The 27,007-nt window shown below is 40.0% G+C and overlaps 1 protein-coding gene across 2 annotated transcripts in view; it reads left to right on the top strand.

Moving 5' to 3' along the window:
• LOC138750451 (rasGAP-activating-like protein 1) overlaps positions 1 to 27,007 on the top strand; it is a 313,399-nt gene that overhangs the window by 75,471 nt on the left and 210,921 nt on the right. The gene's annotated exons all lie outside the window — the stretch shown is intronic.

The following is a 27,007-nucleotide window of genomic DNA, read 5'->3' as shown; positions in this document are numbered from 1 at the left end:
CATATATTTACAAAACAAAAATGTCCCGGGGATGTGCCACATGATGATGTGGAGTTAGACTGGTAATCCCTGTTCTCCTTGAAAAAGTTGAGAAAAAGTGATAATGAAGACTATAAAAGTTACAGAAACTATAAGGAAGAACTGCTTAGAGACATATGTAGAAGATATTAACAATGCCATTAAAGAAGGATAAAGGCCTTTCTGCAATACATGAAAACGAGCCTATCTTAATAAAGGATCCTGGAGCTGTTCACAAGGTAATATCCAAAGGAGAAGTGGCCAAAAGCCGGGGAGATCTTGGACACTGCTGCACAAGGTCTCTCCTGACAATGGCCGCCGACATTGACTCAAGAAGTGACTGTGCATGGACAAGGAGTCACACAAACGCAGAGGACACAAAAAAAGGAGGAAATTTAAAAAAAAGATACAAGGCACTCACAACTCCAGCGATCAAGAAAAGGACCTGGAAAAGCAAAGGAAAGATCAAGAATGACCTACAATCAAGAAAAAAGTGCAAAAGCTTCTTTAACTTCTGGAGAAATGAAGCAATTTTAAGATTTTTTTCGACAATCTCTGGCAGTATTAACTGATGAAGCAAGGAAGAATGGTGACAAGATGGAACGATTAATACAACAGGTGGACATAAGATTTGAAATAGTGGATGGGAAAATTAAAGGAAATGAATTTGAGATTCAAAATCTTAAGGACCAAATGAAGAAGGTACAAGTTTAAGCTGCTGCGAAGCACGATCAGTTAATGCAAAAAGTAGACATTTTGGAAAATTTTAGTGGACGGAATAATATCAAGATTGTTAGACTTAAAGAACGTAATGAAGGTCAAGATTTGAAAAAGTTTTTGCAACAATGGATACCAGAATCTTTGGTTCAGGCTGAATTTCAAGATTTGGAGATAGAGCAAGCCCAAAGGGCACTGAGACCTAAACCTCAGCCTGACAAAAGGTCCTGTCCAAATCTTGTCAGATTCCTTCGATATGAAGTAAGAGAGAAGATAATGGAGTTGGGAGAAAAACAAGCTAAAGAGAAACCATCACCTTTGATTTATAATGAAAATAAGATTTTCTTTTATCCAGGCATAAGTTTTGATTTGTTAAAAACGAGAAAAAAGTTTAATCCGGTTAAAAATGTGTTATGGAAAAAAGGCTGTGCCTTTGTTTTGAGATATCCAGCTGTACTGAAAGTATTTATCCCGGGAGGGAGAAATAGATTTTTTTACAAAGCCCAATGAGGCAAAGGTATATGCCGATTCATTGCCTGCGAAAGAATAACAGGAGGTTGTTAATACCTGAATTAATTACATCCCTGAAAGCATTTTGCTCTAACTGAAATTATATTGTGTTTTGAGAGAGTTTAAAGAGGGAGGAAGGTTAAACCTATAATGTGTGTAATCTATTATATTTGATAAGATTAATGGATTATTAGATTTATTGGAAAATGTATAGTAAAGGACGGTATGGTATATCAAGTGAGTTAGTGAGGAATATGAAGCTGACCTCTGGAATGATGGGCACTAATGTGACATTTTTGGCATCATGTATAGATCAGGGGATTAGAGATGTTTTACCTCTGGGGTTTTTCTTCACTTACTTCTTTTCATTATCTTTTTTGTTCCGTCTGGATTATTTATGAATGTAGTATGTTGTATAAGGAGTATTGGGGTGAGTGGGAAGTTGGGAGGGGCATGCTGGATGGACATATGGTTTAATATTGGTATTTCATGGCAGGAAAATTGTCTTTTATTAGTATTAATATTAACGGAATTCAGATTCCGATAAAGAGAAAAAGGTTATTAAGTTATAAGAAACTCATTTAATGGAAATGGAAGATGTGAAATTAAAGAGAGATTGGGTAGGAATGATATTCATTTAACTCTCAAGCCAGAGGGGTAGTGATATTAATAAATAAAAATTTACCAATAAAAATATTGGATATATTTATTGATAATGTGTGGAGATGTGTGATGGTAAATTGTAAAATTTATTCAGATTATTGGACATTGAATATATATGCACCAAATATAGATGATGGAAAATTAATACAAGATATTTTTATGCAATTAACCAATGCAAAGGGGAAAATAATTATGGGAGGAGATTTTAATTTGGATAGATCTGGTGAAATTATGCTTAAAAACAAGGTAGTTAAAATTCTGATGAATTTTATGAATGAAATGAAACGTTGACAGTTGGAGGAAAATGCATCCTGGTACTAGAGACTACTCATGTTATTCTTTTAGACACAAGACATATTCACATACATTTTCAGTCTCCTTTCAACTGCAAGCAAGAGTTCAAAACATTGAATATCAAGCAATGTTTAATAATATTGCATTGTTAAAAAGGCAAGATTTTTGTGAATTTATAAGACAGCAGATAATTTTTTTTGACACACTAATGAACACTGTATAACCAATAAATTTGTGGTTTTTGATTCTATGAAGGCTTATTTAAGAGGACAAATAATAAGCTATGCAGCTAAGATTTTAAAAAAAGTATTTGTCTGAAGTTAATCATTTGGAAAATGAAATAACAAAGTTGGAAAAAGAATTACAAAATCAAGTAAATGGTGAGAAGCGAAGAGTATTGGAATTAAAAACATTGAAATTTCATGAAATGCAAACATATGAAGTGGAGAGAGGTATAAGGAAAATTCAACAAAAATATTACGAGTTGGGAGATAGAGATCATAAAGTTTTAGCATAGCAATTGAAGACAAAACAATTATTGAGAACAATTACAGCTATAAAAGAGGAATCGGGTAATCTTACAGGGTATCAATGATGATTTTATGAAATAAGAAGTTATATCAATCAGAATCTTTGAAGGATGGAGATAAAATAGAAGAATATTTATCACAAATTATATTGCCAGAATTAAATACTGAAGAGAAAATTGAATTAACAAATTATTTTATGGTTACAGAATTATATGACATATTGATGTCTTTACCAAATGATAAGGATTCAGGGGAAGATGGTTTCTCTCCAGATTTTTACAAAACATTTAAAGAGTTATTCATTTCTATATTTATGCAATTGCTAGATCAAATTAATGATCTCTGTAATTTACCAGAGTTGTTTAAAACAGCATTAATAACAGTTATTCCAAAAAAAGGAAGGATCCTTTTCTTCCATCTTCATATAGATCAATATCATTATTGAATATAGATTATAACATTTTGTCTAAATTAATAGCTAATAGATTAGCTAAATGTTTACCTAAATTGATTAATATGGACCAAACAGGTTTTTATCAAGAATAAAAGATCACCTGATAATATTGTTACATTTTTAAGTTTGTTAAATCTGGCTCAGAAAAGAAAAATACCTTCAGTAGCTTTGACTTTAGATGCAGAAAATGCATTTGTTAGATTAGAATGGGACTATTTATTTAAAGTATTGAAGATTTTTGGAATTTCAATAACTGTTATAAATTGGATAAGGGCATTATATAATTGCCCAAAGGCTAAAATAATCATAAATAGACAAATATCAAAACCATTTTTATTGGAAAGATCATCTCTACAAGGTTTTCCATTATCACTGTTTTTATTTGTATTGACTATAGAACCTTTAGCAGTGGTGATAAGAAGAAATAATGAGATTAAGGGCTTTAAGATAAATGATAAAGAACTTAAAATTAGTCTTTTTGTAAATGATTTAATATATCTTACAAACTATGAAATTTCATTAAAAAAGTAAATGTTCGATTGGCAGAGTATGGGTTAATGTCAGGTTATAAAGTAAATATTGATAAAAGTGAAGTGATGACAATGATTGAGACAGATTATACTCAAGCTAAGAAAATGACAAAATTTAAATGGTAGAAGGAGGTGGTTAAATATTTAGGAATTAATACTGATAACAATTTGAATAATTTATTTACATTAAATTATATATCTTTACTGAAGAAATTTAAAGATTTAATAAGATGGAAGGATTTACCAACTTCATTAATAGAAAGGATAAATTGTGTGAAGATGAATATTTTTCCTAGAATACAATACTTGTTCCAATCATTACCAATTTTTATACCAACAACGTTTTTTTCAAGATTTACATAAAAATGTAAGAAAATTTATTTGGCGAGACAAAATGCCTAGGATGGCGTTGGAAAAATTAACATGGAAATATGATCAGGGAGGACTACCACTGCCTAATTTTAAAAATTACTATAAGGCAGCTCAACTTAGATTTTTGTCTTTGTGTTATCAGATTGGTGAAAAGACAGCTTGGGTACAGATCGAAATGAGTAAAATAGGAGAAAATAATTCTGAAGGGATTTTGTATAAATGGCATGAAGAGCTGTTGAAAGGGAAAATAGATACACCAGTTTTGAAACATATACTTAAAGTATGGAATGGAATCCATGTAGAAAGAGGAATGAAGAATTATTAATTGGCTAAGATGTTATTAAGGCAGAATTCTTTAATTCCCTTTACAGTTAATATTTCATTTTTTTATATTTGCTATAAATGTGGAATAAAAAGAATAAAGGATTATTTTTTGGGTTCTGTTTTTTTTAAAAAACTTTTGACCAATTAAAAGATAAGTATGATATAACAAATAATATTATTTTTCCTATTATCAGCTTAAATCATACTTAAAAAGAAAGTTATGATGAATTTTAGACTACCTAATCAAAGTCAATTTAAATATTTAATAACTGGTACATTGATCAAAAGATTTATTACTAAGATGTATATAAAATTGCCTGTTTACCACTCATTTGTAGCATCATTTCAGTCATTAAGGTGTATGGGTGGGCTATAAATGCAAAGTGTCTGTTTCGCTCAGTCAGATTTAAGAACGCCAGACCGATTGTCATTGCTCTAAATAGTAAAATGATCTGTAGGATTTCTGTCAATAACTACCAAAGGAGATGACAACTGCACAAAGTATGGCAATTCTGGTCTCATCAAGGCCCTTGGTCCTGTATTTAAATCCTCTTGCCATGAAAACCAATGGATCATTTGGCTTCTAACCTGTTTGCTGAATCTTTGAGACAAGTAACAAATGGATGCAAAATGGTTCAATCTCAATTATTGAGAGTGACGTCACCCTGCACGCAGCAACTTTCAGACTCTTCCATCAGGAAAGAGATGAAGGAGTACCAGAGCGAGTACAAGTTCTGTCTAATACGAATGTATTGTATGGGCTGGCCTGCCCCTGTACTTGAGTCTCCTTCCCTCAGAATTCCCATAAGGTTGGTCACGCCCAAGCCCTCTCTCAGTACCTGCCTTGGAACTGGGCCAGCCACATGTGAGATATCCTTGCAGTTTATGGTGATCAAAGCCTATTAATCACGACTTCTGGTCTGACGTGAGTTATTGAAAGCATATCAGTTTAATCACCATACTTTCGTGCCATGGACAAGGCAATACGGGCAGATAAACTGGACACTGACCCTAAAGCTTTGAAGGCCTCCATAAAATCCGACCAGTGGCTGCAATACCTCAATGCCTTCATAAGACATAATGACATGCTGAACGAAGAAGATAAATGGGGCCTGCTCTTCGCATGAGTCGGCCACTGTGTTTTTCAAATGATCGAAGACTGCAGTACTTACACGGCCGTTATGGAGCTCCTGCAGAAACAGTACCATACCCCAACAAACATCATCTGTGCCAGGTATCTTCTGGGCTATTGCAGACAAGCACCTGGTGAGTCCATGGACAAGCCTATGCGGGTCCTGTTGGAGCTGGGGGATGTCTGTGACTGCAGAGAAGTTTAAGCTGCCATCCACTTAGAGGAGTGATCCAAGACATGTGTGGCCAGATTCAGGTCAGATCACATTCACCAGAGACTCCTAGAAAAAGGCGATTGGAGCCTGCAGGATGTTGTGGACCTGGCCAAATCGCTTGAAACAGTGCAGCAAAATGTGGAGGTCTCTTCTAGCAACGCAGCCACTCTGTGGGGAGCATGGGCGCTGCCATCTTGGGACATAGGGTCCCAAGTCACTGTTGTTGAGCACCCAAAGCGCCACTTCTGCGGCCACATGAGGCATCCATGTATGAACTGCCTGGTCAGAGATGGAACTTGTTCTGGCTGTGGGAAGAAGGGGCCCTACAAAAGGATATGGATATGTAGGTTCAAACCTTCCTCCAGCATTGCCAGGTGTGGGTGGCAACCGTCACCATCTTGGACCGTGTCACTTCCAGTTGATGGGGGGGGGGGGGGAAATGGCTCGATGGGACCATAAGGATGACAACCCGGTATGGCACCACTTCTGGCAATGAGGAACAGCACTGTGTGTGCAGCATGGGGGCAGCCATCTTGGAGGGCCCCACTGAGCCAGTACAGTGGCAGCAAACTGGACAGTGACCAGATGTTGGCCTTGATCATCCTGGACTAGAACAGCCCATGCCAGATAGCCAAATCTATGATGGACATTGAGGTAAATTGTTGCGTTAAAAACTACCTGTTCGATACTGGGAGCACGGAAAGCTTCATACACCTGGTCACAGCACAGCACTACTCCCTCGTGGTGACTCCAACTAAGTGCAAGGTCACTTTGTCCTCCAGATCCCACTTGATCGAGATCCATGGCAGCTGCACCGTGACATTGACCACGCTTGGCACTAAATACAAAAGCTTTAAACGCATCGTTATGCCCTTACCCCTGGTGTCAAAATCCTAACGAAGCACACAGCCCAGTCTCAATTTGGCAGTCACATGAAGAAAGAAACTGCTGATGGGGGTCATGCCACAAATTATAGCAGGGCTGAGCTTGGTGCCAGTCACTCTCTGGTCCAGCGTTAATATCTCAAGCTTCAAAATATGTGGATCAGGGAACTGTCTTAATGCGGTTCCATCATTTTTTTTGTACTTGAGATGACTTGTGTTTTCCTTAAAATTTTTTCTGTAAGTTTATATGTTAAACTCAATAAAAATATTTTAAAAAGAAAATGTGCCATTTTTTATTTCCAATGTTATTGATAACTTATTGGCCCAGGAATACTCCTTATTTGACCATTTATCATAAGGCACAAAGGATTTTGTGGGTTGATGAATGGTTTACTTTATACGGCATTTCGATAGAAGTGCAACAGCAATACAAAATCAAATTTTAATTGAATATCAGCATTGTGTTCATATTTAACTCCAGAACATTGAGGTGAATTTAATTCAGATATAAATGGGGAGACTAGAATCAAATTCAATTGCAAGTCGAAATCAAGTCATTAATCTTTATTGTTTCAGGTATTAAACACTAATCTTGGTGCTGTAGGATTATTGGGGATAGCTATAATTATACTGAGATTCATAACCAATATTGACTGTGTGGGTGTAAGGTGATGACATACTTTGGAGGAGGATCAGGGATTATCAGAATTTATAGGTAATGGATCCATTGAAAACTTTTAAAATTGCCTATAGTAACCTAGTAAATTCAGGTCTCAAAATTATATTCATAATATCCCAATAGTGAAATGATTATAATTTGAGGTGCCATTCCAGATTTAAAGGTGCAGACAGACTTAACTCGGTTGAATGTTTGATTCTGCAGTATTGAAAAATAGACAAATTTTTGATTATGCAGATTTATAATTACACTATAAGGCTTTTAAGCATGATTTTATAACAAGGGACCTGAGTGTGTCAGAAAAATTCATGTTGTACATTCTGCTTCTACTGAATATTAAGATTAGTAATTCAGATAAAGAGCACGATCAGTTTGCAGAATCAGGTATCCTGGCAACAGGAAAATTCCAGTTATCGGTGGCTGACCATTTGCTGTTTTTGAAATTGCCCTTTTACGTGAAGTCAGATGATCAGAAAATAGCATAACGCCCATGAAATGAAGTATTGTGAACTTAGGCAGAGACAGGTTTGAGATTGGTTTTTAATGTTCGCAAATTAAAAATATAATTCTCCACTCTCTGAGCTTATTTTATGGATATGTCTGAATTCGCAGAAGAAGGGCAAAAGCTTACATACACAAAGATAGCATTTACCATAGTTGGAGGGTCAAGTGCATTAGTTTCCTCTTTGCGTTGACTGACTGAGATTTAATGAATTCTCTTTAGGTCTCTATTGACTGTCACTTTTAAGTGTTTCTGTGAAATTATTTTCATATGAAAAGCTCTAGTCAGATCTCATTGAGATTAGAATCACACACAGGCCAATTGTTCTTCTCGGTGTCTTGCATCTTATTTGCAAGTATGCAGGCAAAGCTTATTTTAATTCTATGATGTTTGTCATCAGAAAACCCAAGAAGAGGAATAAAAGTTTTGGAAACTCAAAGTTATGCAACGTAAGGTTTAATTTGGTGAATTAGTCTCTGGAAACCTTGGTTATTTCTTAATTGAATAAATTTGCAATAAACAGTATCAGTTTATATGAGGCACACAATTAATACATTATAAAAACATTTTCTTAGTATTCAGGGAGGAAATCAGCCATCTTTATGCAGTACGTTTCATACCTAACTCCAGGTGTACACATTTATTTGTCTTTTCAGCTACCTTCAACCCTTATAAGCTGCTCACTTCAATCAGGTTATGGGCAAAAAAATTGATGTTTTTTAAGGGGTACTTGGTTTCCACCAACAAATTTTAAATTGAATTGGCTGAATTAGATTCCAAGCTTTTCAGGATTTGTTTTGTAATTAATTTTGACAATCAATTGGAGAACTAACTATACTGTTGTAGTCAAATTCTCTGCAAGCCCATTCCAAAAAAAAAGGCATATTTTTGTATAACTATCTATTTCTACACTTTTGAAAATTTTTAATAGTAACTGACAAACTCTTCAAGTAATGAAGGAAAGTGCAATGGGTAATTTTCTCTGAGCATTGGGATAATGGCACGCATCTCTTCTTCGTATCATGAGGGACGCGGAGGCCTGGACTTGGAGGTAGCTCCTACATCCATTTTATGACGCAATCATCAGGGAACATGGGCCTCAGTTTGAGCATTTTACTTATGACCCTCTGATAGAATAAGCATCTCCGTTGGGGTAAAGATCACAACATTAAAATATCAGCTTTTCACACAGCTTAAACTGTTAAATAAAAACTGAGAGCTCTGGATGTTTGGGAAACATTTCACGTGGATGATAAGATGAAACCAGCAATAGTTGATGAGAGGACAGTTTCAGAATCAGAACTTATTATCGTGAATAGGTCATGAAATTCATTGTATTGCGGCAGCATTTGCAATGTAGATATCGCTATCTTTGGCTTGGCTTCGCGGACGAAGATTTATGGAGGGGGTAAAAAGTCCACGTCAGCTTCAGGCTCGTTTGTGGCTGACAAGTCCGATGCGGGACAGGCAGACACGATTGCAGCGGTTGCAAGGGAAAATTGGTTGTTTGGGTTGGGTGTTGGGTTTTTCCTCCTTTGCCTTTTGTCAGTGAGGTGGGCTCTGCGGTCTTCTTCAAAGGAGGTTGCTGCCCGCCAAACTGAGACGCCAAGATGCACGGTTTGAGGCGATATCAGCCCACTGGCGGTGGTCAATGTGGCAGGCACCAAGAGATTTCTTTAGGCAGTCCTTGTACCTTTTCTTTGGTGCACCTCTGTCACGGTGGCCAGTGGAGAGCTCGCCATATAACACGATCTTGGGAAGGCGATGGTCCTCCATTCTGGAGACGTGACCCATCCAGCGCAGCTGGATCTTCAGCAGCGTGGACTCGATGCTGTCGACCTCTGCCATAACATTACATTTAAAAATAAATAAATTAGTGCTAAAATCAGAGATGCTGAGATGGCGTCTGTGGTTCTTTGTCCATTCAGAAATCTGATGGCAGAGGGGAAGAAGCTGTTTTTGTGCCACTGGATGATTGTCTTCAGGCTTCTGCTCCTTCTTCCTGATGGGGTAGAGTGTGAAGAGAGAATGGCCTGGGTGCTGAGGGTCCTTGAGAATAGAGGCTGCTTTCTTAACACACCGCCTCATGTAGGTGTCCTCGATGGAAGTGAAGTCTGGTGCCCCTGACGTTGCAGGCTGAGTTAACAACCCTCTGGAGTTTTTTTCCTTGTCCTGTGCATTGGCATCTCCATACCAAACAGTGATGAAGCCAGTCAGAATGCTCTCCACAGTGCACCTGAAGAAATTTTGGCGATATACCAAATCTCCTCAAACTCCTCATGAGATATAGCCGCTGGCGAATCTTCTTCATGATTGCATCAACATCGAGCCCCCAGGACAGATCCTCAGAGATGTTGACACCCAGGAACTTGAAGTTGTTAACCCTTTCCACTGCTGACCCCTTGATGAGGACTGGTTATGTACTCATGATTTCCCCTTCCTAAAGTCCACAATCAGGTCCTTGGGTTTGCTAACATTATGTTCAAGGTTGTTGTTGTGATACCACTCAACTGGCTGATCTATCTCCCTCCTCCACTCTTCCTCGTTGCCTTCTGTGATTATGGGTGATAACCATAGTGTCATCAACAAATTTGTAGATAGCATTGAAATTGTGCCGAGCCACACAGTCATGGGTGTATAACATGTAGAGCAGTGATCCAAACACGCACCCTTGATGTGTGCCAATGTCGATCATCAGTGAGTAGGTGAAGTTGTCTTCGATTAGCATTGACTATGATCTTCCGATGAGGATAGCAAGGATCCAGTTGCAGAGGGAGGTGCAGAGGCCCAGGCTTTGGTGCTTGTTGACCAGCACTGAGGGTATGATAGTGTATGCACTTACACAATTAGGACTCAGAGACGTGGTGCTTTTCTCATTCTTTAATACCATCAGACTAACATGGCTACTGACATATAGAGATATATATAGGGGTGACATCATGACATAGATGTCATGATGGACAGCAGGGTGGGCTTATACACAACAGTGTTGAAAGCTGAGCTATAGTCAATGACGAGTAGCCTGATATTCGTGTTGCTTTTGTCTAGGTGATCCAGAGCTGAATGGAGGGCCAGTGATATTGTGGAGTGATTGTGTCAGTAGGCTAATTGCAGTGGGTCCAGAGGGTGTGAGTTAATTCTGGCTATGACCAACCTCTCAAGGCATTTCATCACAGTACATGAGAGTGCAACTGGGTGATAAGTCATTTGAAGCAGCTCACTCTACTCTTCTTGGGTACCAGGATGATTGATGCCCTTTTGAAGCAGATTAGAGCCTCTGAATGCAGCAATGAGTGATTGAAAACACCCCAGCTAGTGAGTTGGTACTGATTTTTCAGTACCCTGCCAAGTTCGCCATCAGGGCCTGACCCCTAGCGAAGGATGTTTTGACGTTGGCCTCAGAGACAGATGTCACAGGGTCATCAGCATCTGCAGGGATTCTAATGATATCGTTAAGTCCCCTCAAGCGAGCATAAAAATGGTATTCAGCTCGTCTGGTAGTGAATCATCACAACCATTTTGGTGTTTGGCCTCGCAGTATATTTCTATGGCTGTTGAATTACTATTGCCCATTAAGAAAACTCATTGGAATGCTCATATAGAGATGAATTTTTTTAAATGTTGCTAAGAAGCTGTTGTTTATGCAAGTGGAAAATAAATGTCTGAATGCTATTTTCAGAATGGATGTAGTTGGCTAATTAAGACAAGGTAGAGGCAGATGTGGGCATTAATGATGAGAAAACACCACATAGTAACATGAGTAATTAATTATGCAAGAAATAAATTTAATTCTCACACTTATAGGGGAGCAAAACCACTTTTGCAATGAATAACTGATGATTAAAGGCTTCAGGATCGAAAGAAGAATCATTTGTAATCAGTTCTTGTTCTCAGCCAACAGAAATTGCTGGCTCTGACATTCCCTTTAAGAGTTTTCCAGTCATAAAACTTGAATGCCTTTGTTTCCCCATTTACCAATATGCATTCATAAATAGTCAGCTTCAGTCCCTCTGGCAAATAAACAACCGTGTTCACGTTTATAGGCAACAAAAACTATTCAGGCCATCTCCCTCATATGAGCTCAAATTTGAGTCAACATGGTTGATGGAATGTTGAAATTCCCTTGGAGATGTAGGTGTAGAAAGCCAATTTTAAGATGGAAAAATAAACAGAAAATGCACACATTTATCCACTGACCCCAGGCAGAATCCTTTTCCATTAGCAAACAAACCCATAACACAAGCCATCTGCCTCAAGTCAGATCACCGTGAATAAACTATGCCGATCATCGCTAAATAACTTGATATAAAGGATTTCTTAATATGGGAACTGATGTTCTATTTTCTTTTTGCCCTGCTTGATGTGAGAGCTTTGGTGTCAAATACAGTGCCCTCCGTAATGTTTGGAACAAAGACACATTTGTTTTCCTTTATTTGCTCCTGTGCTCCACAGTTTTAAATTTACAATCAAATAATTCACATATGATTAAAGGGCTCATTCCAGATTTTATTAAAGGCTATTTATGTACATTTTGGTTGACAATGTAGAAATTACTGCACTTTTTTTTATAGTCCCCTCACTTCAGGCAACCTTAATATTTGGGACACAGCATTTGTATGTATATTAAAGTCGTCATGTTTAGCACTTTGTTCCCTATCCCTTGCATGCAGTAACTGCTTGAAGTCTGTGATTTATAGACATCATCACATGCTGAGTATCTTCTCTGGTGATGCTTTGCCAGGTCTCTACTGTAGCCATCTTCAGCTCCTGCTTGTTTCAGGTCTTGTCCCCTTAAGTTTTCTCTTCAACATATGGAAGGTATGCTGACTTGGAATTTTCCAGATTTTAGCATTAAAAAAACTCCCTTATTGCTTTAGCAGTATGTTTGGGATCATCGTCTTGCTGTAGAATGAAGGACCATCCAATGAGTTTGGAGGCATTTGTTCAAACTTGAGCAGATACGATGTTTCTATACAGCTCAGAATTCATTTTGCTACTGCCATAAGCAGTTACATCATCAGTGACCAGTACTTGTGGCAGCCAATCATGGCTAGGTCATAACACCCCCACCACCATGTTTCACAGATGGCGGTCTGCTTTGGATCTTGGGCAGTTCTTTTACGCCTTAACACTTTGCTCTTGCCATTACGCTGATACAGATTAACCTTTGTCTCATCTGTCCACATTACATTCATCCAGAATTCTGCAGGCTCTTTTAAATACTTCTTGGTAAACTGTTATCTGGCCATCCTGTTTCTCTCGCTAACTAGTGGTTTTCATCTTGCAGAGTAGCCTCTGTATTTCTGTTCATTAAGTCTTTTGCGGACCTTCGTTATTGACACATTCATGCCTGCCTTCAGAAGAGTGTTTTTCATCTGTCGGTCAGGCATTTGGGGATTTTTCTTAATTAAAATGAAAATTCTTCTGTCATCAACAGTGCAGGTCTTCCTTGGCCTCCCAGTCCCTTTGTGATTACTGAACTCACCAGTACGCTCCTTCTTCTTAATGATGTTCCATATAATTGATTTTGGTCATCCTAAGGCTTTGGCGATGCCTCTTACTGTTTTGTTCTTGTTTTTCAGCCTCACAATTGTGGTAAACCACTGCTGTGTATAATTGTCTGGTCAGACAAACCTATTGGCTGATTGTACCTGTGGTCCCTCTCCACAGGCTACTGTGTAAAGGTGGCTGGTCCCACTCCTCAGTGCAAGACAGTAGAACAGAATGGATGTGCCGTTGTTCTTAATGAATAAAAATCTACTGGTTTCTCAACAACTGTCTTTTGAGTAATTGCTGGTGCATCAGTTTTATTCACTTTAAGTTTTTTTTAACAGTGGAGCAGATCCTGAAGCCATAAAAATTGGAGGTCGATCCTCGATCACCTGAGGCATCCACCAACTTTGAGCTCTGGCTGCGCTGTTTTGAAGTATTCATGCAAGTTTCCTCCACCTTTGTGTGATCAGAGACCGATAAATTATAAGTACTGCAATCCTTGGCCAACACCCTAGTCTATTCCATGATTAGGAAGCCATGGACATACTCAAAGGGCAGTATCTGCGTAAGATCAATGTCATCTATGCCAGACACCTTCTAGTGACCCACAAACAATGACCCGGTGAGTCCAACGCTGAATATCTTCGGGCACTGTGGGCCCTTGGCAGGGCCTATGATTGTAAGGCCATGTCCGCCACGAAGTACACAAAGGACCTGATCCAGGATGTCTACGTCACAGGGATCAGGTCGAACTACATCTGACAAAGACTCTTGGAGCAAGAGGAGCTCAGCCTGCAGAGAACAGTCAGGCTGAGAGGTACGCTGGTGGTGGATCTCCAGAACATGGAGGCCTACTCAACTAACAATGCAGCCACATCGTGGTTACCCCAGGCACTGTCATCTTGGGACATTCCACCACCCCTTTGCACCGCTAACGACTCAACCATGGCAGCAGTGCTCCCCCTCCTGTTGCTTTCATCCGGCTCTGGTGGTGACCCGACCACAGCTGTGGTGTTATGGGAGCAACCAAAGTGCTACTTCTGTGGCCTGAGCAAGCATCATAGGAAACACTACCCAGCAAAGGATTCAATCTGGTCTAGCTGCAGAAAGAAGGGCCACTATGCCAAAGTGTGTAAGTCAAAATTTCTTCCTAGCAGAGCCGCATGCAGATCGTGGGGGCTTCCATCCTGGACATCATCATCACCCAGGGCCAGTAGTGCCATGTGTGATCCATGGGGACTGCCATCTTGAGCACCATTTTCGGGACCCAATAGCACTCCTTGTGGGCTGTGGAGGCTGCCATCTTGGATACCACCATCTTCCACAATAGCGATGTACAGGGACCTGACACTGGCCTCCATCACACTCGATCAGGATAGTCCACATCAACTTGTCAGGTCGATGATGGATATTTAGGTAAACGGCTGCGTGAAGAGTTGTGTATTTGATAGGGGAGAATGGAGAGCTTCATACACCTGGCCACAGTGCGACACCTTTCCCTCACAGTATTGCTGGTGAACCAGAGGTCTCCTTGGCATTCAAATCACACACAGCGGATGTCTGGGGCTTCTGCGTACTGACTCTAACGATGCGGTACTGAATATAATGACTTAAGACTGATGGAATGCCACAGCTCTGCGTTGCTGTGGTATCGGAACTGGATTTTCAATGTCACCTTGAAAGCATGAGAATGGAGTTCGATGGGCTCCATCCACCCCTCACTGTATGTAACTGGCAATTTTTGAACCAACCATTGCGTGCCTCCTGCTCTTCACAACCCCCTATTGTCCACGGTCAACAACCCAACCGTTCACCTCGCATGACCTGCGGGCTCTCCACACTTAAAATTACCCCCTCCCCCATCGTTATTCGCCAATCTCACTCCCGACACTAAACCCGTCACCTCTAAAAGTAGGTGGTACAGTGCTGGGAACAGGGCCTTCATTCGGGCGGAGGTTCAGCACTTAGTCAAGGAGGGGATTAATGAAGGCAGTACCAGCCCTTGGAGAGCACAGGTGATGGTAGTATGGAATGGGGAAAAGAACAGGTTGGTCATCTACTACAGTCAAACCATCAACAGATACATGCAATTTGATGCGTACCCCCTCCTATGCTTCGCCGACATTTCATCCAAATTGCCCTGTATTGGGTCTTTTCGACCACTGACTGGAAGTTGAGATTGCACCAACTCCCTAGCCACCCAGAGGACCACCCGTACATGGGGTTCAAGGTGCATGGGCACCTATACAATTTCCTGCAGGTCCCTTTTGGTGTTATGGATGGTGTCTCGGTCTTCCAATGGAAGATGGGCCGCATGGTGGATCAGTATAGTTGTGGGCCACTTCCTGTACCTTGACAACGTTAGCATCTGTGGCCATGACCTGCAGGACCACGCCGCCAACCTTCAGAAATTTCATGAAACAGCCAAGTTCCTTGACCTTACATATAATAAGGCCTAAGTATTTCGCTCAAACTGTCTGGCCATCCTTGGCTGTGTCATGGAGAATGGAGCCATTGGCCCAGACTCTGTCCACATGTGACCACTCCTAGAGCTTCCCCTTCCACTCAGCCTCAAGGCCCCGAAGAGATGTCTTGGGTTCTTCTCCTATTATGCTCAATGGGTCCCTAACTATGCAGACATCCCCTCATCAAATCCACAATCTTCCCCCTGGTGGCAGAGGCTCATGCAGACTTCAATCACATCAAGGCAGATATTGCCAAGGCCACAATAGATAAATCCATTCCATTTCAGGTGGAAAGCGATGTGTCAGACTTCATCCTTGCAGCCTTCCTTAACTAGGCAGGCCAGTTGCATTTTTTTCCTGTACCCTACAAGGCCCTGAAATTCCACACTCCTTGGTTGAGAAAGAGGCCCAAGCCATTGTAGAGGCAGTGTGGAACTGATGCCATTACCTGGCCGGTAAGAGATTCACCCTGCTGACTGAAAAACGTGCAGTTGCTTTCATGTTTACAATCAGCAGCGGGGCAAAATCAGAAATGACAAAATACTGAGGTAGAGAATTACCATATCTTGTACTGGCTGGGGAAATTGAATGAGCCGCCAGACACCTGTGCCAGTGCACAGATCAATTGGCTACACAACCTCCACAATGATACCTGTCACCCCGGAGTTACCAGGATTTTTTCATTTTGTCAAAGCATGCAATCTGCTGTACTCCATTGATGAGATCAGGTCAATGACAAAGAACTGCCAGATCTGCGCTGAGTGCAAGCCACACTTCTACCGGCCAGACAGGGTGCAATTAATTAAAGCCACTTGCCCCTTTGAGTGACTCAGTGTCGATTTTAAAGGACCCCTGCCCTCCACTGACTGCAACATGTATTTTCTTAACATCATTGATGAATACTCCTGTTTCCCCATTTGCCATCCCCTGCTTGGACGTGCCCATTGCCACAGGCATCAAGGCCCTGGACAGCCTCTTCACTCTGTTTGGCTTCCCCAGTTATATCCACAGTGACCACGGGACCCTTTTTTGAGTGATGAGCTGCACCAGCAACTGTTGGCCAAAGGCATTGCCACCAGCAGGACCACCAGCTACAACGCGGGGTAACGGACAAGTGGAGAGGGAGAATGCTACAGTTTGGAAAGCAATCCTCCTGGCCTTGCGGTCTAAGGGACTCCCAGTCTCCTGCTGGCAAAAGATCCTCCCAGAAGCCCTTCACTCTACCAGGTTCCTGCTATGTCCTGCCAAAAATGTCACACCGCTTGAACGTATGTTCTCCTTTCCTCGGAAATCTGCAACAGGGACCACACTACCGGTACGGCTGATCTCCCCTGGGCTCGTCCTGCTCCGGAGGCAGGTGAGGAGCTATAACTCTGAACCATTGGTTGGAAGGGTCCACCTCCTCCATGCCAACCGCTAATATGCCATACATGGCATACCCTGACAGACACGAAGACACTGTCTCTGTCAGGGACTTGGCTCCCTCAGGGGCCCTGGAGACCGCTTCTGATCACCCTGTACACCCCTCACCATTGAACGCACACGATGCACCTGACCCCTGGTACCCTACCTCTGCCCCGAGAGAGAATACACCAGACTCATCGATGCCGATCCACTAGCTCAACACGGATGGATATGAACAGGTTCCCAAGACCCTGCTGCTGCATCACAGTCACAACCGGTACTACAAGGGTCCCAGCAAATGACCAGACCGACTGAAAGACTGAACTTGTGACTTTTAAATTTTCCGCCTCAGCCCGTGGGACTCTTTTTAAAAACAAGGGGTGAATATGGTAAACCACTCTTGTATATAATTGTCTGGTTAGACACACCTATTGGCCAATTGTACCTGTGGTCTCTCCCCACAAGCTCCTGTATAAAGGTGGCTGCTCCACAGCCCCCTCCTCAGTGCAGGACATTCGAACAGATTGGATGTGCTGTTGTTCTTAAGTGAATAAAAACCTATCGGTTTCTCACCAACAGTCTTTCGAGTCATTGATGGTGCATCACTAATAGGTTCTTTGACTTACTCTGGTCCTCATGTTAAAAAATGGCAACTACAGACTCCAGAGGTGATCAAAAGCTTAGAAGCAAGCCAAGCTCTTTTATACCTGCATTGAATGAAGCAATTAACACACCTGAGTTCTCATAAACACCTGTGAAGCCAAATGTTCCAAACACGATGGTGCCCAGAAATGGGGGAACTGTGTATAAAAAGTGCTGTAATCCTACATTGTCAAACCAAAATGTATACAAATAACCTTGCATAAAATCTTTTTTTATTGAAAATATTATTTTTCAATTTTTCCAAAACAAACATAGCATCACATCTGAAAAAAAAGCAATCCTTTTTAACGTATTTGCTCTTTTAAAAGATATAATTCACTTCTCGGATACAAACACTGTATCAGCTTACTTGTAGTTTCTTTCCCTTCCCCTAGAACTTTGAAAATCAAACAACAACTAAAACAATTAAAGTGACAAACAGTGAAATGGTAAAAAGAAAAAAATTCAGCATCCCGTCAGTCTTTCTAGCCTATTTCCACTCTGAGGTGCTTCACTGCTGTTGTCTTTATGTATTTTGTTAGCTTTTTAGAACTGTGGGCTGTTGCTATAGCTGAACTCCAAACTGCTCTGGATAAGGTTGCCATATTTTGGCAAAAGCATCGTACTTATTTTTGAAACGATATGTTATTTTCTCCATGGGCACATAGTTGTGCATCTCCGTGAGCCATCGAGTGATGAGCAGGGGGGGGGAGTCGGACTTTCAGGTGATCGCAATGCATTTTTTTGCTTCTGACAGTGCAATGTCTACAAATTTTATTTGGAATGTTCACTTTAATCACATGTGAATTATTTGATTACAAATTTAAACCTATGGAGTACAGGGGCAAAAGAAGAAAAAAAAAGTATTTGTCTTAAACATTATGGAGGGTGCTGTAAGTGGGCTAACCCAATTAATAAATTGTGATGACCGAAGTTGTGTAGATGCAGCTTTATTGATCGATTTTATAAATTTGAGTTGATTATCCCCAGCAAGAAATTATGCAACTTATCACAGCTTTGGATGGTTGGCTTTGTGCAGTCAGTTGAACTTGGAAATGGATTACAAAGCAGCCACTTCCTTGTTTTATTCAGTAGCACAAACTGATATCTCTGTTTTAAATGAGGGGTTTAAAAAATGTTATGTACACAGGGCTTGCTCTCACCCAATGGATGTTAATTGAAAGATTAATGTTGGTGAGCTACTAGCAGATTTCACACATTTGAAATATTGAATGAACATCTTATCTGAATTACAACATTGTTATGCTTCCTCATTGGAATACCAGGTGACTGAGTCCCTTTATAGGGGCATGAACCATTATCTACTTCTGAGGAGCACAAATGATACATCTGGCAGAACATTCAGGTGTAGCTCATTGCCAATCAGCAACTTCTGTTGAAAGGTCCCTGAACTGAAACAGTCATCCTGTTTCTCTCTGCACATCTGCCACTTTATTATATTTAATGTTATGAATTCAGATCTCCATACCTGTATCATGTTGATTTTTAAAAAAAATTTGTCCCTGTCAGGAAGCTCAGTAATGGACATCTGCATGGCAATGTTCAAAACCATTTTTATCTATTTTTGTTGGTGAGCTGAGAGATTAATGTTGGTCAGTAGAATGTGAGTTGTCCCCTGAATTTTGAATGAACTTCTCATCCAAAGGGAAGATCTTTGGACAAGATGTCATTGAACCTTGGAAATGGTGCTTGTGAACTCATGACTTGAAGAAGGTACAGCATTCCAAACTACCAGTTCTACACAAGAAGAGACATCATGAATAATGATGGCATATCTGCAACTCACTTTTCTCAAGCACAAATTGACCAGTTGAGTCTTTCTAGCAATCATTTCTTCTACCCATGAGATTTTTCTGAGAGAGGAAAAAAAAGATGGGTGTAGATAGAGTAAATGCAAGTCAGCTTTTTCCACTGAGGTTTGATGAGATTAAAAACTGGAGGAATTAGGTGAAGGGTGAAAGGGGAAAAGTTTAAAGGGAACTTCTTTCTGTGGAGAGTTATAGGAGTGTGGAACAATCTGCCATCTGAATTGGTAAATGCAGGCTCAATTTTGAAATTTGAGAAATATTTGGACAGGTACTTGAATAGGAGGGTTATGGAGGGATGTGGTCTGGGTGATGGCCAGTGGGACTAGCAGAAAAATAGTTCAGCATAGTCTAGAAGGGCCTGTTTTTATGTTGTAGTGTTCTATGGTTCTATAAGAGGTGATTGAGTAAATGCGACACATTCAAGAAAAATACGGTCTGCAACTTACAACGCTGGGATAACGGAAATAAATTTCCTGATGAGCTTTTCACAGAAAAGGGTGAATTTTGGAAATTCAGGGACTTGATTTTCATTTAAAATCATTCTGGGGATGTAGGCAACGCTGGTAAGACTGCAATTTGTCATGCATGATCTGTATTTAACTTTCAATATGGACTTTTATAAATGACCTTTAAGCATCTACAGTGTCTTTGACAATATCAAGATAAAATTTACTGCACTGTGTCGCAGGCAGAGCCTGACTAATTGGATATCTCCTTCAATAAGATGGCAGAAGCACAATAGGTCATATGACTTCCTTTTGCATTACTCAATTCTGTAATCTGTTTCAAATTGGAAAAACAATTTTATCAATTTTTATGTTATTCAGAATCATACAAATCCTTGTGAAAAGTCTTTTGGAAATTCAAGCTTATTTTTGTTTTAAATCCACAAGTTAATTAATCTCAATCATGAAGTAATTTGTTGCATGATTATTGGACATTTGTGAGAGATGATTCATTGTGAAAACAGTGCACGTTTCAAGTGAATGTTGCCTGCAAGCACCAGAAAACATACCTCTACATTTTCAACCAGCACAACATAGCAGGAATTAATTTGTTTCTAGGTGCAAGCAATTGATATGTTATGATTTGAACATGGTTTGAGTATGTTACAGAGTGAAAGATGATTCACTATTCACTATTTTGTGAGCTGGGCTCCGATCGATTTCTCTTGAAATGACACATTCATTATTAAAGCATTCTGCAGAGAATGGACTTTCAACTTTGGCCTTTGTGTCTTTAAAAGTAATTCCTTTCCTTTCTGAGTCATGAACTGCATATTGAGTTCTGTCATTCTGTTCAAAGGCAGAAAGGTAAATTGACTGGGTCAGAGAATGAAAGCTATTCTCCTCGTCAGTGGTCCTGCACGAGTGTGGGAGTGCACCATGCATTGGAATATCAATTTAACTTCATGGAAAGAGAGAAAAGGTTTTGTTTAGGTTAAAGGGAAATGGTTGGTTTGAGTCCTGAACAACAAATTTCAAACTTGTGAGAAATCAGGACTGTTTTCCCTGATTATACAATTAAAAATAACTATATTTACTTGGCTGTATGTGCTGACAATACAGTAGTCGGTAAGAGTGAAGATAACTGGAAACATTTTCTGCCTATCAAGCCTGGTGACTGAGATTGGTTTTGTCCATTTAAGTTACTTGTGACGATCCTTCATAGTGCATTTTTCTGCAGAAGGTGATGCATAATGTTTGTAATGGGGATTCTGGGGCAACCTGGTCATAACAGTTAATGGACAATCATTCATATTTGTTTGTCTCCTCTTGCTTATTAAGTAGATTGTCTGCCATAAGTCATTCTTTATTTATCTTATTTCCAGATGTGTTGACAGTAAATCTATTTAACTGAAATCCATATATTAAAAATCTCTCTTGTAAAGAGGAGTAAAACACAATCATCTGCGGACACCGGGGATGAAGTAAAAACACGACGCTGGAGAAATTCAGTAAGTCAAACAGTGCACTTTATAGAGCAAAGATAAAGATACATCACCAGCGTTGCAGGCTTGAGCCCTTGAGTTTCTCCAGCATTGAGTTTTTTCTTTTTCTCTTAATCAAAATATTGATTGATATTAGAAGCAAATCCATGAACATATTAAAAGTCCGTCAAGAGCTCTTTTGACAAAGACATTAATGCATTGGAAATAAACCTTTAACAAGCTTCTAAATTAGCAGATTATTTCATTCCCTGTTCATTACTAAGTGGATGCAACACTTTTCAAGTGATATCTAATCAAATACTAAGCAGGATAACACCAGTGTAAGCTCATTTCTTTAAGGAATATGTGATGTGTTGCTTTTAGTTTTGATTTCAGTGCATTCTGATGATTTATTTCAAGGAAGAAATTATATAAAATGTGCCATGTTATTTTTTCATGTCATGCCAATGAACAGAATGTGCTGAGTAACTGAGAAGATAAGAAAACTAAATCTGTTCTCCAGGCAGCAGTGTCTACTCATTAATCTTCTAATTAATAGAATGGTGGTGGTGGGAGAGAAAAGTTTAATTGAGAATGTTATGTCATTTTATTTGAAATAAGCTCTTATATATAAAAAAAATCATAGATCAACGCAGGCTGGTGATCTTATTAGTCACTTCATGGAAGACATTAAATAATAATCTGTGAAGTTGCAGAATAAAGCTTTCTATCAATGGTCTTGGGACAGAGCTAAATTATCAGAAGCCTGGTCTCCAGACACATTTTGAGGGCATTTGAAAACTTGTCTCTAGCCCTTCACTGGTGATCAACCATTTCCCCAATCATCCAGTATAGGGCATAAATATGAATGATTGTCCATTAAATGTTATGGCCAGGTTGCCTCAGAATCCCCATTACAAACATATTCCATCACCAATAGGAGCTATTCCCATCGCAGACATAATTTACACTACTTCTTTCCTGAATTGTTCTCCAACTCTTTGTGGCTGGGGAAACTTAGTCATAATATTTGATAGAAATTATTCAACATGATCCAGCTCCCTCTGGTACTGAACAATTTAAGTAGAAGTGTGAAATTCAGTATTTCATTCTCATGTTCACTCAATTGGGAAAAGCCTATGAAAATACTCATCATTTGTTGGAATGAAAGCAATATACTTTCCTGACTGGATTCACCAAAATGAAGATTCAAAAAATGGATCCATTATCCTAGGTGCAGATCATTGGGACTAGGGGGGAAAAAAGGTTGAGCACAGACTAGAAGGGCTGAAGGGGCCTGTTTCTGTGTTGAGGGGTTCTTCTGTGATTGCTGCATCTTTTTTATTTGATGGATTTCCCTAGTAACTGGCCTTTCCAGATGTTATTCTCAATTTGAAGGAATTTGTAATTGTCAAAGTTTTGGCCAAAGCAAGTGTGTATTCCAAAGAATGCTTTAAACTCAACTTGTATAAGAAAATAAACTGATCAGAAAGCTGTACTTCCATTCTTGATTGAAATAAATTAGCTAGATATGCATTCAATATGGATTCAAATGCAGGATTTTGATTATTTGTTTTGCACTGATTGAAGCTAATTAATACCCACCCCAACTGATACATCTGTGAGGTTTGTGCTGCAAACTAGTGAAACTTGGCAAAGAATATGTGACAAATAAATGAAAGAACAAAAGGAACCAGAAAAAGAACAAAAAAAAACCAGAGAGCTAGGATCATTCAAACAAAGATTGAAATATTAGGGAAGTGGTTAAATCAGATATTGATATCACCTGATGATCACCTTTGCTTTCTCAAGGGCAACTAAGGATAGGCAATACATATTGGTATTGTCAGAGAGGCACACGCCTGTAAATTAATTAAGTTTAGAAGTAAAACTCAGACTGGCTATGATTTTATTGAATGTCAGAACAAACATGAAGGGCCTACTTCTCCTCCCACAACATATGCTCATTTCAGTTCTCAGTAGTTTTCTTTCTTTTTCTTTCCACTCACAGACCACTTTAAGTAATCCCGATGCCATAGATGCTCTGTGATTAGTAAGGGATTGCTTAAGGTGGTCTGTGGGTGGGGAAACAGAGATTGAGAACTACTGCTCTCGACCCAATTCTTACTGAAATATTTTGCTTGAGAAAAATTGTCATTGGCCCATTTCCTTTGGAGTTATGAAGCCGTGCACATAACGAGTCAATCAGGCATGATTCAAACAGTGGTTTTCAAACTTCCTTTCCCCTCACATACCATTTTAAGTAATCCCTTACTAATCACAGAGGACCTATGCATCGCAATTACTTTATAGTGCTTATGGAATGGAAAGAAAAGTTTGAAAACCGCTGATCAAGAATAACAAAAATGTGAATTGGATATCTCTGTCTCTCTCCCTTTTCCCTGTCTTTCGCACAGGTGTAATCAATTCTTATCTCTGCCCTTATCATATCCAATTAACACCCTCTGATGGTCTGGATTCCTCCCCCAGCATTTCCTGTCTTTTGCTCATTTTGCTTCTTCCTTGAGGAAGTGTTGGCCAAGTATGTATCTTTAGGCACTTTTACACAGCCACTGAACAGCAGAAAATTTCTGTTCTGGTGTCAGTGTAAAAATGTCAGGATGGAATTTTTTATGCATATTCCATCCCGTAATGTTTCCACTCGTATCCCTACACATTTTTACAGAGTGGCTGCAGTGTAAATTGACTGCAGCCACTCCTTAAGAAACAGGCTTAATGAATATAACGTTCTCCCTCCAACAAATTCTGCAATACAGGAAGACTTATGTAAAAATGCCCCTGTGTAAATGACCACATTGGCATACACCAGAGGTAAGTAGGCTAATTTTGTTTTTCAGAATAATTCCTAAGTTTCTTTGTAAAAATGCCCTTTGTCTCTTATGGGCCCTGAAAGACTGGCTGAGTTCTTCCAGCATTTTGGTGTGTTTTTGTTTTTCATTGGACCTTATTTAGCGATGGTTTTAAATAAGCAGACAGCAGAGAAAAGGTTACTAAACTGACAAGCATTTAAATGCCAGGCACAGCATCCTGTGATTGTGTCTGCAGGATCTCTGTCCTTTAGCATCTACTGAAAGTTGAGTGATGCTTTGGTGTCATATCACAATTTGACATTTATCGCCTTTTGGATTTGTTTCTTAAAAATTATTTCCAGGCATTAGTCATTGTTCAGATGGCATCTTCAGGGCTTTGGAAAGGAAAAAAAAAGCCACGGCTGTGGGATGCATTAGCCTTGCCTCAGTTCAAAGCAGTTTTTTGAGCCAGAAGGTTACGAGTTCAAAACTACCTTCAGCAATCTAAGCACAAAAATTGATCTGTTAGAAGTGTGCTGGAGTGTCAGAGGTGTCATGCGGAAGGGACATTAAGCTGAGGCCCAGTTTTCTCTCCTGGATGGGTTAAAAAGTCCAATGACATTGTTTTAATAAGAGGTAGCTGGGAAATGAAGTTTACCTTATATGCTGGCGTATAAGACGATCCCTGAATTTACACTTAAAATGTAGGTTTTGAGTTATGTGCTGTAAGAGACTACCTCAAGTCTGGCATTTACTACTGACCAGTGAAGTGATGCCAGATGCCACTAGGCACAATATTTTAAAAGCAAATGATCCAGTAAAGGATTAAATTTTATTATATATTTTAAAATAAACCACCGTCGACTCCTTTAACAGTCCACTTAAAGCCTGTACCGAGCCGACGGCAGTCCGCTTTGGCGGATGGAGCCCGCAGGGGAGCGCTGAGACTTTGCTGTTAAGATTCAGATTTATACTTGGCGTGGGGAGTGCTGAGACTTTGCTGTTAAGGTTCAGATTTATACTCGGCGTGGGGAGCGCTGAGACTTTGCTGTTAAGATTCAGATTTATACTCGGCGTGGGGAGCGCTGAGACTTTGCTGTTAAGGTTCAGATTTATACTCGGCGTGGGGAGCGCTGAGACTTTGCTGTTAAGGTTCAGATTTATACTCGGCGTGGGGAGCGCTGAGACTTTGCTGTTAAGGTTCAGATTTATACTCGGCGTGGGGAGCGCTGAGACTTTGCTGTTAAGGTTCAGATTTATACTCGGCGTGGGGAGTGCTGAGACTTTGCTGTTAAGATTCAGATTTATACTTGGCGTGGGGAGTGCTGAGACTTTGCTGTTAAGGTTCAGATTTATACTCGGCGTGGGGAGCGCTGAGACTTTTTCTGTTAAGGTTCAGATTTATACTCGGCGTGGGGAGTGCTGAGACTTTGCTTTTAAGGTTCAGATTTATACTTGGCGTGGGGGGCGCTGAGACTTTGCTGTTAAGGTTCAGATTTATACTTGGAATATAAGATAACTTGTGGTTTGGGGTGACATTTTTAAAGTTCAGAACCACCTTATGCACCGGCATATACGATATTTGTCAGGTTATGCCTGGTGCAATGAAATAGGTTCTTCTGCGAACAGTCTACAGGCAAATTCCAAGACTCGTGCAGCTGTATAAAGAAGAAAAGAGTACAATTACAAAGCATCCAGTTATAATAGAAAAAAAAAATCAATTAGTGCCAAGTAATGATAGCACTGCTGTGGGGTTCCTTCAGGAGCCAAAAGGAAACAAACTATCTTTAAGCCTGTTGGCGCATGGTTACATAATTTCCATGATGGGAGGAAGAAGGACCTTGTATGTCCAACGTTTGATGGCATCTTCTGTGCATTGCCAACCTTTCTAAGGCAGTGGGAGATGTAGACGAAGACCCTGCAGTCTGGGCAATATCAGTTTTTAGGTCAACATCACAAAAAACAGGGCCTAAGGCTGATTGTTATATTGTTGTTGGTGGGAACTCACTGTGCACTACTTGGCTAAAATTTTCCCTTTCCTGAGGCTGTGATCGTGTCTAAAAATGACTTCCTTGTGTGTGAAGTGCTTTGAGAGTTGAAAAATTGCTGTTTGATTATTTTCTGTTTCTTTAAATCAGATGGATGAAAAAAAAGATTAAGCATGAACAGGATTGGTCAAGAGGCCTCCTTCTGTTTTGGAAGATTCTGTGGTTTAATGTCAGAATAAAGTGGAGACACAGTGCTGCTTCGCCAACTGCTCCATGCAGGCTTTAAATTACCTCTAAAGGGAGTTGACTGTGTTTTTAATTAAAATCATTCCACTGTGGTCTGTGCCCTAGATGGCAGTGCCTGTGCTGGGCAATGGCCACAAGGGTTTTTAGATTCTGGGGAAGCTGTGGACTGGTGCAGGACACCAGAAACTGGGAGAAGATCCCAAATTGAGAAGAAGCATGTGAGATGACCCTACACAATGGTGACAACTGCAGCAGACCTATGAGGGGGCTCGGCGGCTGAAGGACCCACGCATGCTGTGGGCTGCTAGTGACTTGTGGGTGAGGGACCCATATAGGATGCTGGAGACTGGCTCATGGGAACCAGGTACCAGAAATGG

The sequence above is a fragment of the Narcine bancroftii genome, unplaced genomic scaffold (genome assembly GCF_036971445.1).
Source record: "Narcine bancroftii isolate sNarBan1 unplaced genomic scaffold, sNarBan1.hap1 Scaffold_151, whole genome shotgun sequence".
Taxonomy (NCBI): domain Eukaryota; kingdom Metazoa; phylum Chordata; class Chondrichthyes; order Torpediniformes; family Narcinidae; genus Narcine; species Narcine bancroftii.
This window is presented reverse-complemented; position numbering and strand designations above follow the sequence as displayed.